The following is a 16525-nucleotide window of genomic DNA, read 5'->3' as shown; positions in this document are numbered from 1 at the left end:
ACCTACCACAACCACCTTTCACAGTGTTTCACAAACAGGTGAACTTATCGGAGGAATTCTCAAAGAGGTAGGGCAAAACTGCCACCTCCTCAAAGGACCTTGCATGATCAATATGCTCCCTGCAGCCAATTTGGCCACCGTGTACCCATGTTTCCAGAGCAAGAGCCCAAGGCCTTACATAGGACAATGGGTCTGGAAGTTTCCCAAGAACCTCCTGGCAAAGGTGGAAGCCAAGAAGTACATCTGGAAATTTAAGATACAACAACGATTAATTTTGGTTGCGTACCATCGGTCCACTGGTTGATGAAGATAAACCCCACCTCAAGCTTGCTCAAGGCAGTCCTGTACAGCACTCTGGAAGGTACATTGCCACCAATATCATGATGGGGCTTCCGCATGCACGGTCAGGCGAGGAACACTCGTGGGTCTATACTACACCACGGTCTGGTAGTGCGTCAAGAAGCTCTCTCAGAAGATGAAAGCCAAGATGTTGGCTCTGTAGCTTTGAAAATAAGAAAAGAAATATAGTTGGAAGTAACCATGAGGATGTCTAAGCACCAGTGCATCGGCACCAGGCACACAACACAACCAGGGGTCCTTTTGAACATGCTAAGACCCCTAAAACGAAAATGATGTCACTAAATATGGCTAAGTTTAAGGCATCGTCATAGTTGGACATTGTCTTTGCTTGCATCATTGCTAGTGATTGCTTGATGTCGACTGTAATAGTGGAGGTGCTTGGGCCAGTCATCATTCTTGTAGGAGACATGGGGTGTGTGTAGGTTGTGTACTGTGTGTGTAGGATGTGTACTTCTTGTGTAGAATAAGTAGTTTCTGTGTGTCTTTTTCAAGATGGCGTTGATGAGGTCGGCTGCTGTCAGAACCGCTCCGACCCCTTTTTCTTTGTTTTTGTTTTTTTGAGTTAGATTTCAGTGATCTAAAACCATCAAAATCATTACCATTGAGTATGGATTATTATTAGTATTGGAGTATTAGGTATGATAGAGACACTCTTGTTTCTACTGGTATACAATGTACTCACAATTTGAAGTTTTTAACTCTGAATCCATGCTGGCCGAGTGAGATGCTGAGGGAGAACAAAGGACGGCATCAAGGCAAACGAGCCGTCGTCAGAAACAGGGTGAGAGCACACAGCACGCCTCTGCCTAGCATCCTGCTCGCCAACGTCCAGTCACTGCAGAACAAACTCGATGACCTCAGGGCCAGGGTAAAGTTCCAGAGAGACATTTGAGACTGCAATCTCCTCTGCTTCACCGAGACATGGCTGAACCCAGCGGTGCCGGACCACGCCATCCAGCCGGCAAGTTCTTCTCGGTTCACCGCATGCCAGGACACGGGACTCGGGTCAGTCAAGGGGAGGCGAAGTGTGTTTAATGGTGAACAACAGCTGGTGCAACACCACACGCATTGTGCCTCTCACACGCTCCTGCACACCCAACCTGAAACCTTTTACCTTTATTACTGTCCCTTTTACCTTCCTCGGGAGTTTACATCGGTCATAATCCGTTTATATTCTGCCTCAAGCGGACACGGACACTGCCTTAGGGACTCACAGAGCACCTGACACAACACTCCCCTCATTGTGGCGAGGGACTTTAACAGCGCCAACCCCAAACATGCATCGGCAAACTTTCATCAACACATTACCTGACCCACCAGGGGCGAAAGGACACTGGATCATTGCTATACTACAGTCAAGGAGAGCTACAAGGCACAATCTTCCCGTCCGTATGGGAAATCCGACCTTGCCGGCATCTTCTTCATGCCAAGATACAAACAAAGACTCAAGATGGCTCTGAGATCTCGCACCGCTGCCTATAATGCAAGGGTTGCGTTGGGGGACATGGAGGACCCGCACAAGGCTGCATTATACAATGTCCGGAAGGTGGTGAAGGCGGCAAAGCAACGCTACGGGAGAAAACTAGAGTCACAACTCTAACAGAGTGACTCTAGGAGACTGTGGCAGGGACAAAGAACGTTAACAGACTACAAAGCACTAACATCCGGCATGATGAACGCAGATGTGACCCAGGCAAACGAGCTGAACACATTCTATGCTTGCTTCAAGGCTGCAGCAAAAGTCGCTAGCTATGCTAATGCTAGCGGCACTAACGGCTCCAGACAGAAAAGGACGTAAGGATGTGTTGACATGTCTCAGCCTCTCTCTCTCACTCTCAGCACTGGAGCACCCTAGGTTCGTGTTCTGAGCCCCTGCTGTACTCTTTGTACACATATGATTGCGTGGCCGCTACCAACTCCACCACCATAATCAAGTTTGCTGACGACACCGTCGGTGGGCTTGATCACGAACAACAATGAGACGACCTACCTACAGGAGATTGGAAATCTGGAGAAATTGTGTCAGATGGACAATCTCCTCCTGAACGTCGGCAAGACAAAGGTGTTTACAGTGGACCTTAGTACAAAGCAGACGAGGAACTACCAGACCCCCGTCATCAACAGGAAGCCAGTTGGCGCCTGTTGCCACTCGTCTGGAGCCAAGCTGAGCGCACCATCCGCGCCGAGCTCCCTGACCTGCACAAAATGTACAGCAAGCGGTGCTGGACCAAGGCCAGGAAGATCGTGAAGGTCCTCAGCCACCTCAGAAATGGAATGTTCTGTCTGTTGACGAGATGGCACGAGAAACCCAAGCATTTTATGTGCACGCAGAGTTTGTGTGTGCTTCTCATAGGTGTGCACGCGCTTTTCATATGTAGTTGTTTGAGCAGTTAGTAACATATATGTATGTGTGACAGTTTCATATATGTGTATGCTAGTATTTCATGTGTGAGCATGAATGAAGTTTGATTTAAACCGTATATGGCGTCTCATACATTTTTTTATATTGAACCGGAGAAAAAAATATAATATATGACAAACAGTGTGGGCACACAATGAAAAGATGCATTAAGGTATCCCATAAAAATCACCCTGTTTTGCAGCGTCTCTTGTGGTAATTATGTTACTACATGATAACATAATTATGTTGTAAAGCATTTTATTTTATTTTATGGTTAAACCGATGCCAAAATCATTAATTTATGAGGTTGCCAAATGATTGTGACCTATAGGAGTTACAACAGTTTTAAACACTGTCCATACTGCCTTTATTGTTTTGTAGTTACAAAAACATGGACATGCAGAAGTTGTTGTGACAGTTAAAAAGAAATACAATTAGCTGAAAACATCAGACGAAAAAAATAATTTTAAAATGTTATATTAACATTATGTGTTATATGTTATAAATAAAAAATATTTTGTGAAAAACCTTAAAAACTGGGTTTGGGCTAGACTAGATCGACTGTTGGGATAATTAATAATAATCTTATTGCTAAAATGTTACATTTTCACTGAATAAAACTAGGTTTTCCTCGCCGTCACATCGTTCTACATGTCGAACTGAGGTTAAAAGCTATTTAGCGCATCTGGAAGGGACCCTTCACTATCACAGGCAACTGTCTGATGACAGGTTGTATGCTTTGCCACATGTCACCGCTGTCCCTGAAGTGGTTGAGGATTTTCTGGGCGTGTGTGCGCTTCGCCTCTCTGATTGCCCAGGAAAGTTTGCCCCTTGCTGTTCTTAGGGCCAATTTGCCCCCTGCTCTGATGGCGGAGTTGCCAGCGAAGTTGCCATAAGTTGCGGCTTTCCTAAACGTTTTAGTCAGTGTTCTCAAAACAGTCCTAAACAGCAGAGATATTGGCCAGGTTTTATCTGCTTCAGGACCAGGTGTCCCTGAATAATCAACTGTAAACACTGCTCAGTTGATCAAGAACACGATCCTGTAACTAGGCCTTTCATATCTAGGGAGACGGGAGACCAAAGGTGTCATTCATTTACCATGCTTTGCTACAGTAGGTATTCCTGGAACTCCGAGTCTACCCGGCTCAGCTTGTTACTGCTGTCTGCCACGACCTTTGCTAGGACCCACAAGGAATGAAAAGAAGTAAGCAGTAAGTTTGTGGAAATGCATGGGTTACTCGTGACATCTTGTCAAGCGGATAGGCTCACAAACAAGTGGACTTGGAGAAGTATTTATAAAGAGGTAGGATCAAAATCTGCCAACCTCACCGTTACCAAAAAACTTAGGAATGTGATTAATCTGCTCGTACAGCCAATTTGGCCACAGTCTATCCATTTTCCCAGAACAAGAGACCAAGACCCAGACCCTCAGCCAGGGACAGTGGGTCTGGAAGTTCCCAAGAACCTCCCTCGGAAGCCAAGAAGTACATCAGGCCATTTAAGATGCAACAAGAGTTAATTTCGGTTGCAAACCACCGCTCACTCTCTGGTTGATAAAGATAAACCCTACCTTAAGCTCGCTCAAGCCAGACCTGTGCAGCACTCTGGTCTCTTGGTCTCTTGCCTAATGCCACCAACATCAAGATGGGGCCCCCGCATGCACGCTCAAGCAAGGAACACTCGTGGGCCTCAGGCTGACACACACAGGTCTGGTCGTCCACCAAGAAACTATCTCTGAAGATAAAAGCCAAGAAGTTGGCCCTGCGGCCTTTTAAAATAAAAAGAAGAAATATAGTTGCAAGAAACAATGAGCGCTCCCAAGCACCAGTGCCTTTTGAGGATGCTAAGACCCCTAAAACGCCCTGGACACTGATGTCACAAAATATTGTATAAATTTAAGGCATCATCATGAGTTTAAAGTACGAGTCATTCTATGCATCATTTCTAGTGATTGGTTGGTGGCATCTGTGATGGCGCAAGTGCTTGGTCTGGTCATAGTTTGTGTAGGATGCGTAGGGTGTGTGTAGGCTGTGTGTATGTGTGTGTGTGTGTGTGTGTGTGTGTGTGTGTGTGTGTGTGTGTGTGTGTGTGAATGTGTGTTTTCTACTGTATGTGTGGCATAAATGGTTGGGTGTGCCTTTGTTTGTGTGCAGTATGTGTTTGTGTGTGTTGTATATGTAAAAGATATGTAGTGTGTCATGTGTGTGTGTAGTATGCATCTGTAGTATTTGTGTGTGGGTGTAGTGCATGTGTGTCTGTAATATGTCATAAATATTGTAGAAAATATTGAATTATTAGTGTGTTTCATGATATTCTGTGTGCGTGAGAACAGAGTGTCTTTCTTTACCACGACACAAGCTGCCCTTTTAATAAACACATTCTATAGTAGTTTATGTTAAAGGTCGTAAAACTGTTGAACGCTTGTAAATGCAGAGCTACTCCTAAATTTATGTTTTTCTTTACCTTATCTTTTAAAAGCATTCCAGACTGGATGTAAACACACCTGCATCCACCTTTTCTTTGGTTCTTTATGTGTGTGCGTATATATACTCCTGTCGCCCACAATAAACTTTGAACATCTCACTGAACACTGACTTGTGTGCTTCATTGAGGGGTTCCCTGAGCTCAGGCGGGACAGCAGAATACAGGCGGAGCACTGAGTAGACCAAAGGAGGTCTACCAAAATTCAAGAAATCCTTACAATTTGGGGGCTCGTCTGGGATACCTCTAATCAGGTGAGTGCTGCTTTTAAATTTTTTCTCTATAAGGATAAAGCAAGCACACTCCCTGGTTTTTGGTATCTGGACCATATACAGTACGGGGGAGGATTGTCTTGGGGCTTTTACGCCTGTTTAGCGCGCGCTCGCTTCTGAAAGGTTCCTTGAACTGAAGCATAAGTGTGGAAGCTGTATTCTGTTGCCCGCTACTTGTCTTTGTGTGTTGTTTGTTGAAGATATTGGTTATTTCTGTCGCGGGTTAATTCACATTTATAAAATGGGTAATAAGACCATAACTATTTATCCGAAATCCTTTTGTGAGCTGCTCATCTGTGCCTGTCTCCCACATACCCACAAAACTGTGCTCACCTTCGCCGGAAGGGTGTGCCTCAGAAAAGGGAAAGACTCCCAAGAAGGTTTCAGGACGAACTTCTGACAGCCCTCTTTCGGATGATCCCGAGGATACTGATGGTGAGGATGATGATAACTCGGACGATGAAGGTCTGGATGAAAGGTCTCGCCCCAAACCTCGACAAGAAAACACTGCGTTTGTTTTTCTCTATGGGACCAAAGGGTCCAAAAATCCTTCCACCATCCGTAAGCACGCTGAAGGACATTATTAAGATGCTCCCTTCTCCCAACAAACCTTTGCATTTTGTTGATATGCTGATAAATGGCACTGTCTAGGCACTGTCAGCCCATGGGTGCGGATTATCGCTTTATTTTGCAATCGGTTGTGGAAGATGGGTACGATGAGGCTGATTTGATAAAAACGGTAAAATGCTTAGACTCTAAAACAGACAAATTGGCTGTAGTGGAAAAAGAAGGAATATGACTTTCTTTAAGGTAATTCTAATGAGGCTATGAAACTCTTAAAAGATCAGCTAACTACTTATCTTCTCGCATGTCAGCAAGCTAGTCAAGATCTGTCACAGGTAACTAATTGTAAGCAAGAAAAGAAAAAGTTTCTTGAGAGGTTTCGAGAGACCTGGACCCTTTTGGGTGGTATGCCCCTGCCTGAAGCGAACCCTAACCCACATTTCCTTACCACCTTCTTGAATAATTGTCGACCAAAAATCATGAAAATTTTCAATTGTCAGATCGTTCTACAATGTCTATTAAAAAATTAGGTGAGCATGTGAGAACAAAGAAAGAAGATGGTATTTTAGAAAATAAACAAGTGGCATGTTTGTCTGTAGAGAGTGAAGGATACAGAGGTAGAGGAGGTCTGCAGGGTCAGAGTACACCCCGTAGGTCTGGTAATTTTTATTACTGTCATAAATAAGGTCATTGGGCTTGTGAATGTCGCACGAAGGCCTGAGATGAGGAACGTAGTGGACAAAATATGTATAATCGATTGAATGATGGTCAGTGGCATGATGCTAATGAGGTGTTTTCTCCTAAACCTTCCCAGCAGCCACCGTAGAGAGTGCAACAACAACAACAATAAAGACCCATTTCCCTTCTCAGGGATGCAGGTAGGAGCATATGATGCATAGGGATGCCCTCAGAGTTCCAGCCCTGTGATGTTACTTCGTACTTTCGAGTCACCTCAGGAATAGATGAAATTTTAAGCTCACTGCTCAAGCAGGGTGTTGTTAAACCATGTGTAAGTTCTTATAACACACCTGTTAATCCAGTACTGAAACCTGATGGTATGTGAAGATTTACAAAAGATCTGAGAAAAATAAATGGCGTAATTATCCCTGTTGCACCTGTTGTGACTGATGTGCTGTCCATTGTTTTCTCTAGACCTTGTCATTATTTGCATTTTTCTGTTATTGACCTTTGTTCTGCCTTCTTCAGTGTTCCTGTGGAAGGGCAGACACAGCCATTGTTCGCCTTCACCCACAGGGGGCGTCAGTTCACCTGGTCTCGTCTTCTGCAGGGTTTATTGACTCGCCTGCTGTTTTTTAGGCTGTAGTAAGAGATGCACTTGGTGATCTAACTCTCCCCACTGATTCTGTTGTCCTATTCCACACAAATGTTTTACTGGTGTCCGCCGCTGCGAAGAAACCACCACTTGTCTCCTGAAACACCTGGCAAAGAAGGGTTTCAAGGTATCTAAGACTAAATTACAATTTTGCAGAGACATTGTAAAATACCTGGGCTTTGAACTCTCCCAAGGTCAAAGAAGGCTCTTAAAGGAACGAATCCAGCTGATCATCGACACTAAACGTCCGAGCACTAAACATGCTTTCATGGCTTTCCTGGGACTGGTCAACTACTGTCGTCAGTGGATTCCTGACTGCTCATTCTACGATAAATGCATCAGGGGAGCCATCTCACACAACGATCCACTCCAACAGCCTCTGACATGGACTGCTGAACTGGAAAAGGCCCTATGTTCTGCTCCGGCGCTGGGCCTGCCTAACTATCAAAAACCATTCCATCTAAAGGTCTGTGAGCACGGGGCACCGCTATTGCTGTATTGGCACAGGAACTTGGGGGTTGGACCATGTGCTTTCTTATCTAAAACTTTAGATGCTGTGGCACAAGGTTTGTCTGCCTGTCTCAGGGCTGTGGCCACCTGTGCGGTGATGGTACAAGATGCTGAGAAGATTGATCTCTCTCGTCCTTTTTGTATTCTCTATATCAGGCTAAACAAGTGCTACAGAACCTTCAAACACAACATATGAAGGCTTGGATCTGGGTATGAGATTATCCTTTGTCCTACAAGTAACTTAGAGATAAAATCCACCTCTTCTTTTGACACCCTCAGATATGCTCTGGCACGCTTGATCAATGCACAGGATGACAGGCTAGTAGAAACAGATCATGACTGCTGCTTAGAGATTGTTCACTCCACTAGTATACGTCCTGATATGTCTTCTACATCAACAACTGGTGAATCTATGGACGTGCGAGGTAATACGCTAGCTTATAGTATTGATAAAGAAGCAGCCTGAAAACAGATTTTCTTTCCTGACTTTGATACTGATCTGATCAATACATATAATGTATTCTTGTTAGCTCTTTGATTCCAGATGTAGATTTATTGTCTTTACAAGCTTCAGAATGACGCTGAATGATTCCTCTTTTTGGCAAGCTCAAAGTGCCTACGTTGCTTCTGATAGTTTATGGTATTGTGCTGATGGTCGTTTGTGCCTGCCGTCTCATTGTCTTCCGTTTCTCGTGCGTGAGTTCCATGATGTTACACATAGCGCACAAAGGGGGGTTAAGGAAGATATGAAAGAACTCTTTTACATAGCTAACATGCTCGGAACAATTGATTCCTTAATATCTAGTTGCTTGGTGTGTGCTCAGAATACGTTCAAATATCTTCTGGTTTTGGTAGACAAGTTTTCTAGGTGGGTGGAAGCTTTTCCGTGTGCTCGAGAGAATGCAAAGGTGGTGACCTGAGTCCTAGTGAAAGAAATAATATCTCGTTATGGTGTGCCTTATGCTATTGACTCAGATAAAGGAACATCTTTTACATCACAGGTAACACAGAATTTGTGTAAATATCTTTCACTGTCCTGGCATTTGCACATTCCTTATCATCCACAGTGTTCAGGTATAGTAGAAAGAACAAATAGGACACTGAAAGAAAAATTTACTAAAGCAATGCAAACTATGGGGAGTAAAAACTGGCTTTGATCTGTTACCTGCTGTTCTAGCTGAAATAAGAATGACACCATCAAAAGACGTGCACATGTCACCATATGAAATTATATTTGGCAGACCCTTTCCCGTGCAATGGAGAAAAGGTAAACCCGCGATAGGAACAACTGATCTTGATACTGTGAACTGTACATATTGCTGAATATTCTGCTGCTCTAATAGATACTCTAACTAAACATTATGAACGAATTGCTGATGTGACTTTAATACCCTCAACAAAACCCACACATTCTTTTAATGTGGAAGATACTGTTCTGGTAAAATCATTGACCCCCAGAAAACTGGGAGATTGTAAATATGGCGGACCAACAGAAATAATCGCAATTACTCGTATTGCTATCCTAACTGATCTTTTTCCACAGTGGATCCATGCTACTAGGCTGAAGAGATGTCCTGTCGGCGTGAGACCAAAAGATGAATAAATGCGTGTGTATTATTATCTTTCTGTCTCTGTGATTTTTGTTTCCTAGACTAAAGATGCGCTGCAGTGATGTCCAACCCATGACGTGACCTTGATGGAGTGACGTGACACAGAGGGATCGCCTTGGATTGCCACAGGACGACTTTACTTTTGCTATTAGTGTATTATTCCTGGTGGTGTCTTAGCGCCTCGTGAGGTGGGACGAGTGCAGATTGGGCGTGCCCGCACTCTGAGCACTGTAGCATCAAGAAAGGCAATAGTTCACCACTAGTAGTTATTTATGAGTTTGACATTGTGAACAAGGTTTTTCACACACACGAGATTGCACTCAACCTGTCATGTTTCTGTGTATTCTTCGTTGTGTGCAAAATTCTTTGTATGAGTATCTTTCAGGGTATGTTCCTGCACCGCGTCCAATGGCCTATTGTCCTCCGGTGACTTCTTAAAAGCTCTGAGTTTTATTCAACGATGTTTCTTATGAATAAAAGGGGGGAATTGTAGGAAATATTTAATTCTTAGTGTGTTTCATGATATTCTGTGTGCGTGAGAACAGAGTGTCTTTCTTTACCACGACACAAGCTGCACTTTCAATAAACACATTCTATAGTAGTTTATGTTAAAGGTCGTAAAACTGTTGAACGCTCGTAAATGCAGAGCTACTCCTAAATTTATGTTCTTCTTTACCTTATCTTTTAAAAGCATTCCAGACTGGATGTAAACACTCCTGCATCCACCTTTTCTTTGGTTCTTTGTGTGTGTGTATATATACTCCTGTCTCCCACAATAAACTTTGAACGTCTCACTGAACACTGACTTGTGTGCTTCATTGAGGGGTTCCCTGAGCTCAGGCGGGACAGCAGAATACAGGCGGAGCACTGAGTAGACCAAAGGAGGTCTATCAAAATTCAAGAAATCCTTGCAAATATGTATGTAGTAAATGTGTATTTGTATGAGTAGTGTGTGTGTGTGTGTGTGTGTGTGTGTGTGTGTGGTGGGTGATTTGTGTATGTTTGTGTATGATGTGTGTGTGTGTGTGTGTGTGTGTGTGTGTGTCTGTGTGTGTGTACAGGGTTTATAGAATGTAATGTCTGTAGTGTATGTTTGTGTGTGTGTGTTTGTAAAAGATGTGTGTATATTTCTTGCGCTACAAAAATTTTAATCACATGGAGACAGACGAAGGGCTGTAGGATGTGCTAGGAGGTGAGCGTTCCATAGTAGGCTGCAGTAAGTTTGTGGAAATTCATTGGATACTTGTGTCATTTTTTCGAGCAGACAGAGTCATAAAGTCTGAGCTATCTCAACCACTCACAAGCACATTCCCCAGTTTTTCACAAACAGGTGGAAATATAGGAGGTATTCTCAAGGAGTTAGGGCCAAATAAACTTGCTTTCTTCCCCCACAAAGATCCTAGGATCTTTTCTTACAATTAATCTGCACCCAATTTTGTTACCATCTACCCATGTTCCCAGAGCAAGCCCCTGAGGAATGTAAAAACCAAGATGTGAGCGAAAAAGCCTTTAAAAAAGGAAGAAAAATAGTTACAAGCTACAATGAGCTGGCCCAAGCACCTGTGCCATTGCCACTTCGGCGCCCCTCACAACTAGTGTGCCTTTTCAGCACGCTAAGACCTCTTAAACAAATATGACATGCATCGTCATGGCTGGACATCTTTCTGGTGCACCATTGCCAGCTGTCACTCAATGTAGGCTGAGTTTAGCACCATCGCCTCTTAGATGCACATTACAACATGTGTGCCTTTTCAGCACGCTAAGACCTCTTAAACAAATATGACACAAGTTTAGGTAATCGTCATGTTTGGACGTGTCTTTCTGATCCGCCATTGCAAGTCATTCAATGTGGACGGGGTGTGGTGGCTGTAAGACTCAGGTGCTTAAGTAGGTCATCATTTGTGTATGATGCATAGTATATGTGATGTATGTAAGATGTGTGTGTGTGTGTGTTTACGATATGTATGTCTGTCTGTATTTGTTGTGTTTTTAGGATGTGTATTGTGTGTGTGTTATGTGTCTTTGTAATGACTGTGTGTGTTTATATGGGTGTACTATGCCTATGTAATGTTTGTGTGTGCAATGTGTCTGTGCAGTATGTGTGATTGTAGGATGTATAGTGTTTGTGTCTGTGATAAGTATGTCTGGTAAGTGTGTATGTGTTCACGATGTGTCTGTACTCCTGGAACTAACCCTAAAACCCCCGGCTCAGTTTATCGCTGCTGCCTGCCACGACCTTTCCTAGGACCCACCCTTGTGGCACAGAAATGAAAAGCATGTGGATGACGCTAAGGCACTGTATGTTGTGCTATCTGAACCAATCACATGCCAGTGTTTTACAAACAGAATACCAGGAGATATTCTCAAGGGGTTAGTGCCAAAAACCAGTCCCAATACCCACCACAAAGATCTTAGGATCTGGACTATGCAGACAATTTGGCTGTCGTCTACTGATTTTTCCGGTGCAAGCCCCCAAGGCCCAGACCCTCACACAGTACAGTGGGTTCAGGAACCATCCGTTGAAGGTTGAATCCAAGAGGTCATCCCTGTGTCCTTTTAAAATAAAAAGAAGAAAAATTGTTACAAGCAACAATGAGAGGGCCCAAGCACCTGTGTCATCGCCTCTTGGGTGTACCTCACAACATGTGTAAGACCTCTTAAACATATATGACATAAGTTTAAGCCATCATTATGGCTGGACGTGTCTTTATAAATTTTATTGTGACTGTAATGGAACAGGGGCTTGAGCAGGACATTGTTTGTGTAGTATGTGTAGTGTGTGTGTTTGTGTGTTTGTTTAGGAAGTGCCCTGTATTTGATAGATAAGTAGATTTTATGTTTGTTTTTGCATTTGTGTGTCTGTGTGTTAATGTGTGTGTATGTATTTGTAGTGTGTGTGAGCACGTGTGTGTGTATTTAGAGTGTGTACTGTATGCGATAAATAAGAAGATTTTGTGTGTGTGTGTGTTTGTGTGTGTGCGTGTGCGTGCGTGCGTGCGCGTGTGTGTGTCTGTGTGTGTGATTGTGTATATAGTATGCGTGTGCAGTTTGGGTCTGTGTAGGATGTTGAGTGTCTGAGTACTATGTAGTGCGCGTGTTCTTGTTTGTGTATTTATATTTAACCTCCTGTTGAGTTAGGTCTGGACGTGTCTTTATAGTTTTTATTGTGACTCTAATGGCACAGGGGCTTGAGCAGGACATTCTTTGTATAGTATGCGTATAAAGTCTGTTGAGTGTGTTTTTTTTTGCCTGTGTGTGTGTGTGTGTGTGTAGAATGCATTGTGTGCAGTTTGGGTCTGTGTAGGATGTGGTGTGTCTGGGTACTGTGTGTAGTGCGCGTGTTCTTGTTTGTGTATTTGTATTTGACCTCCTGTTGAGTTGGGCGGAGGTGAAACGTGTTTTCAGTTCGATGAGATCTTGCAGTTCCAGATGTTTTAGGAAGATGAATGAATACATCAAAAAATGAAAAAGAACAACAAAAAATTTTTTATTCAAGATGTATGCCAAAAAGCATGAATGTTGTGGAAATGACCATTTTATGGACTTTTTAACTTGTAAAAGTCAGATAAAGCGTTTGCTGCGTTCTTAGCGCTGTAAGAGCTCAGGAAAGTGGTTTTCTCACACAACTGATGAATAGTTATGAATAACATACAAAATGAGTTTGTAATCATATTTAAGCATCAAAAAATTAAAAAGAACAACAAAAAAAATGTTATTCAACATGTATGCCAAAATGCATGAATGTTGTGGAAATGACCATCTTATGGACTTTTTATCTTGTAAAAGTCAGAAAACTCGTTTGCTGCGTTCTTAGCGCTGTAAGAGCTCAGGAAAGTGGTTTTCTCACACAACTGATGGATAGTTATGTAAAACATACAAAATGAGTTTGTAGGCATTTTTAGGTCTCAAAATATAAAAGAAAATAACGAAAAATTTGTTTTTCAACATGTATGCCAAAATGCATGAATGTTGTGGAAATGACCATTTTATGGACTTTTTACCTTGTAAAAGTCAGATAAAGCGTTTGCAGCGTTCTTAGCGCTGTACGAGTTAAGGAAAGCAGTTTTCTCACACAACTAATGCATGATCAAGGTAAAACATACAAGACGAGTTTCAAACCATTTTTAAGCATCAAGATATGAAAAAGAATAACAAAAAAAAGATGTTTTTCAACATGTATGCCAAAATGCATGAATGTTGTGGAAATGACCATTTTATGGACTTTTTACCTTGTAAAAGTCAGATAAAGCGTTTGCAGCGTTCTTAGCGCTGTAAGAGCTCAGGAAAGTGGTTTTCTCACACAACTGATGGATAGTTATGTAAATCATACAAAATGAGTTTGTAAGCATTTTTAAGCTTCAAAAAATAAAAAAGAACAACAAAAAATTTTTTATTCAACATGTATGCCAAAATGCATGAATGTTGTGGAAATGACCATTTTATGGACTTTTTACCTTGTAAAAGTCAGAAAACGCGTTTGCTGCGTTTTTAGCGCTGTAAGAGCTCAGGAAAGTGGTTTCCTCACACAACTGATGGATAGTTATGTAAAACATACAAAATGAGTTTGTAAGCATTTTTGGGTCTCAAAATATAAAAAAAAAAATAACGAAAAATTTGTTTTTCAATATGTATGCCAAAATGCATGAATGTTATGGAAATGACCATTTTATGGACTTTTTACCTTGTAAAAGTCAGAAAACGCGTTTGCTGCGTTCTTAGCGCTGTAAGAGCTCAGGAAAGTGGTTTCCTCACACAACTGATGGATAGTTATGTAAAACATACAAAATGAGTTTGTAACCATCTTTAGGTCTCAAAATACAAAAGGAAATAACGAAAAATTTGTTTTTCAACATGTATGCCATAATGCATGAATGTTGTGGAAATGACCGTTTCATGGACTTTTTACCTTGTAAAAGTCAGATAAAGCGTTTGCAGCGTTCTTAGCGCTGTACGAGTTAAGGAAAGCAGTTTTCTCACACAACTAATGCATGATCAAGGTAAAACATACAAGACGAGTTTCAAACCATTTTTAAGCATCAAGATATGAAAAAGAATAACAAAAAAAAAGATGTTTTTCAACATGTATGCCAAAATGCATGAATGTTGTGGAAATGACCATTTTATGGACTTTTTATCTTGTAAAAGTCAGATAAAGCGTTTGCTGCATTCTTAGCGCTGTAATAGCTCAGGAAAGTGGTTTTCTCACACTACTGATGGATAGTTATGTAAATCATACAAAATGAGTTTGTAAGCATTTTTAAGCATCAAAAAATTAAAAAGAACAACAAAAAAATGTTATTCAACATGTATGCCAAAATGCATGAATGTTGTGAAAATGACCATTTTATGGACATTTTACCTTGTAAAAGTCAGAAAACGCGTTTGCTGCGTTCTTAGCGCTGTAAGAGCTCAGGAAAGTGGTTTCCTCACACAACTGATGGATAGTTATGTAAAACATACAAAATGAGTTTGTAACCATCTTTAGGTCTCAAAATATAAAAGGAAATAACGAAAAATTTGTTTTTCAACATGTATGCCATAATGCATGAATGTTGTGGAAATGACCGTTTCATGGACTTTTTACCTTGTAAAAGTCAGATAAAGCGTTTGCAGCGTTCTTAGCGCTGTACGAGTTAAGGAAAGCAGTTTTCTCACACAACTAATGCATGATCAAGGTAAAACATACAAGACGAGTTTCAAACCATTTTTAAGCATTAAGATGTGAAAAAGACTAACAAAAAAAAGATGTTTTTCAACATGTATGCCAAAATGCATGAATGTTGTGGAAATGACCATTTTATGGACTTTTTACCTTGTAAAAGTCAGATAAAGCGTTTGGTGCGTTCTTAGCGCTGTAAGAGCTCAGGAAAGTGGTTTTCTCACACAACTGATGGATAGTTATGTAAGACATACAAAATGAGTTTGTAAGCATTTTTAAGCATCAAAAAATTAAAAAGAACAACAAAAATTTTTTTATTCAACATGTATGCCAAAATGCATGAATGTTGTGGAAATGACCATTTTATGGACTTTTTACCTTGTAAAAGTCAGAAAACGCGTTTGCTGCGTTCTTAGCGCTGTAAGAGTTCAGGAAAGTGGTTTTCTCACACAACTAATGCATGATCAAGGTAAAACAAACAAGACGAGTTTATAAGCATTTTTAATTATCAAAAAATGAAAACCTTTTTTTTACCTTGTAAAAGTCAGATAAAGCGTTTGCTGCGTTCTTAGCGCTGTAAGAGCTCAGGAAAGTGGTTTTCTCACACAACTGGTGGATAGTTATGTAAAACATACAAAATGAGTTTGTAACCATTTTTAGGTCTCGAAATATAAAAGGAAATAACGAAAAATTTGTTTTTCAACATGTATGCCATAATGCATGAATGTTGTGGAAATGACCATTTTATGGACTTTTTACCTTGTAAAAGTCAGATAAAGCGTTTGCAGCGTTCTTAGCGCTGTACGAGTTAAGGAAAGCAGTTTTCTCACACAACTAATGCATGATCATTGTAAAACATACAAATCGAGTTTACAAGCATTTTTAAGTATCAAAAAATGAAAACCTTTTTTTTACCTTGTAAAAGTGAGATCAAGCGTTTGCTGCATTCTTAGCGCTGTAAGAGCTCAGGAAAGTGGTTTTCTCACACAACTGATGGATAGTTATGTGAAACATACAAAATGAGTTTGTAGGCATTTTGAGGTCTCAAAATATAAAAGAAAATAACGAAAAATTTGTTTTTCAACATGTATGCCAAAATGCATGAATGTTGTGGAAATGACCATTTTATGGACTTTCTACCTTGTAAAAGTCAGAAAACGCGTTTGCTCCGTTCTTAGCGCTGTAAGAGTTAAGGAAAGCAGTTTTCTCACACAACTAATGCATGATCAAGTTAAATCATACAGGACGAGTTTTAAACCATTTTAAAGAATCAAGATATGAAAAAGAATAACAAAAAAAATATTTTTTTTAACATGTATGCCAAAATGCATGAAT

This window comes from Clarias gariepinus, chromosome 4, assembly GCF_024256425.1.
Source record: "Clarias gariepinus isolate MV-2021 ecotype Netherlands chromosome 4, CGAR_prim_01v2, whole genome shotgun sequence".
NCBI lineage: Eukaryota > Metazoa > Chordata > Actinopteri > Siluriformes > Clariidae > Clarias > Clarias gariepinus.
Note: the sequence above shows the minus strand (reverse complement) of the source record.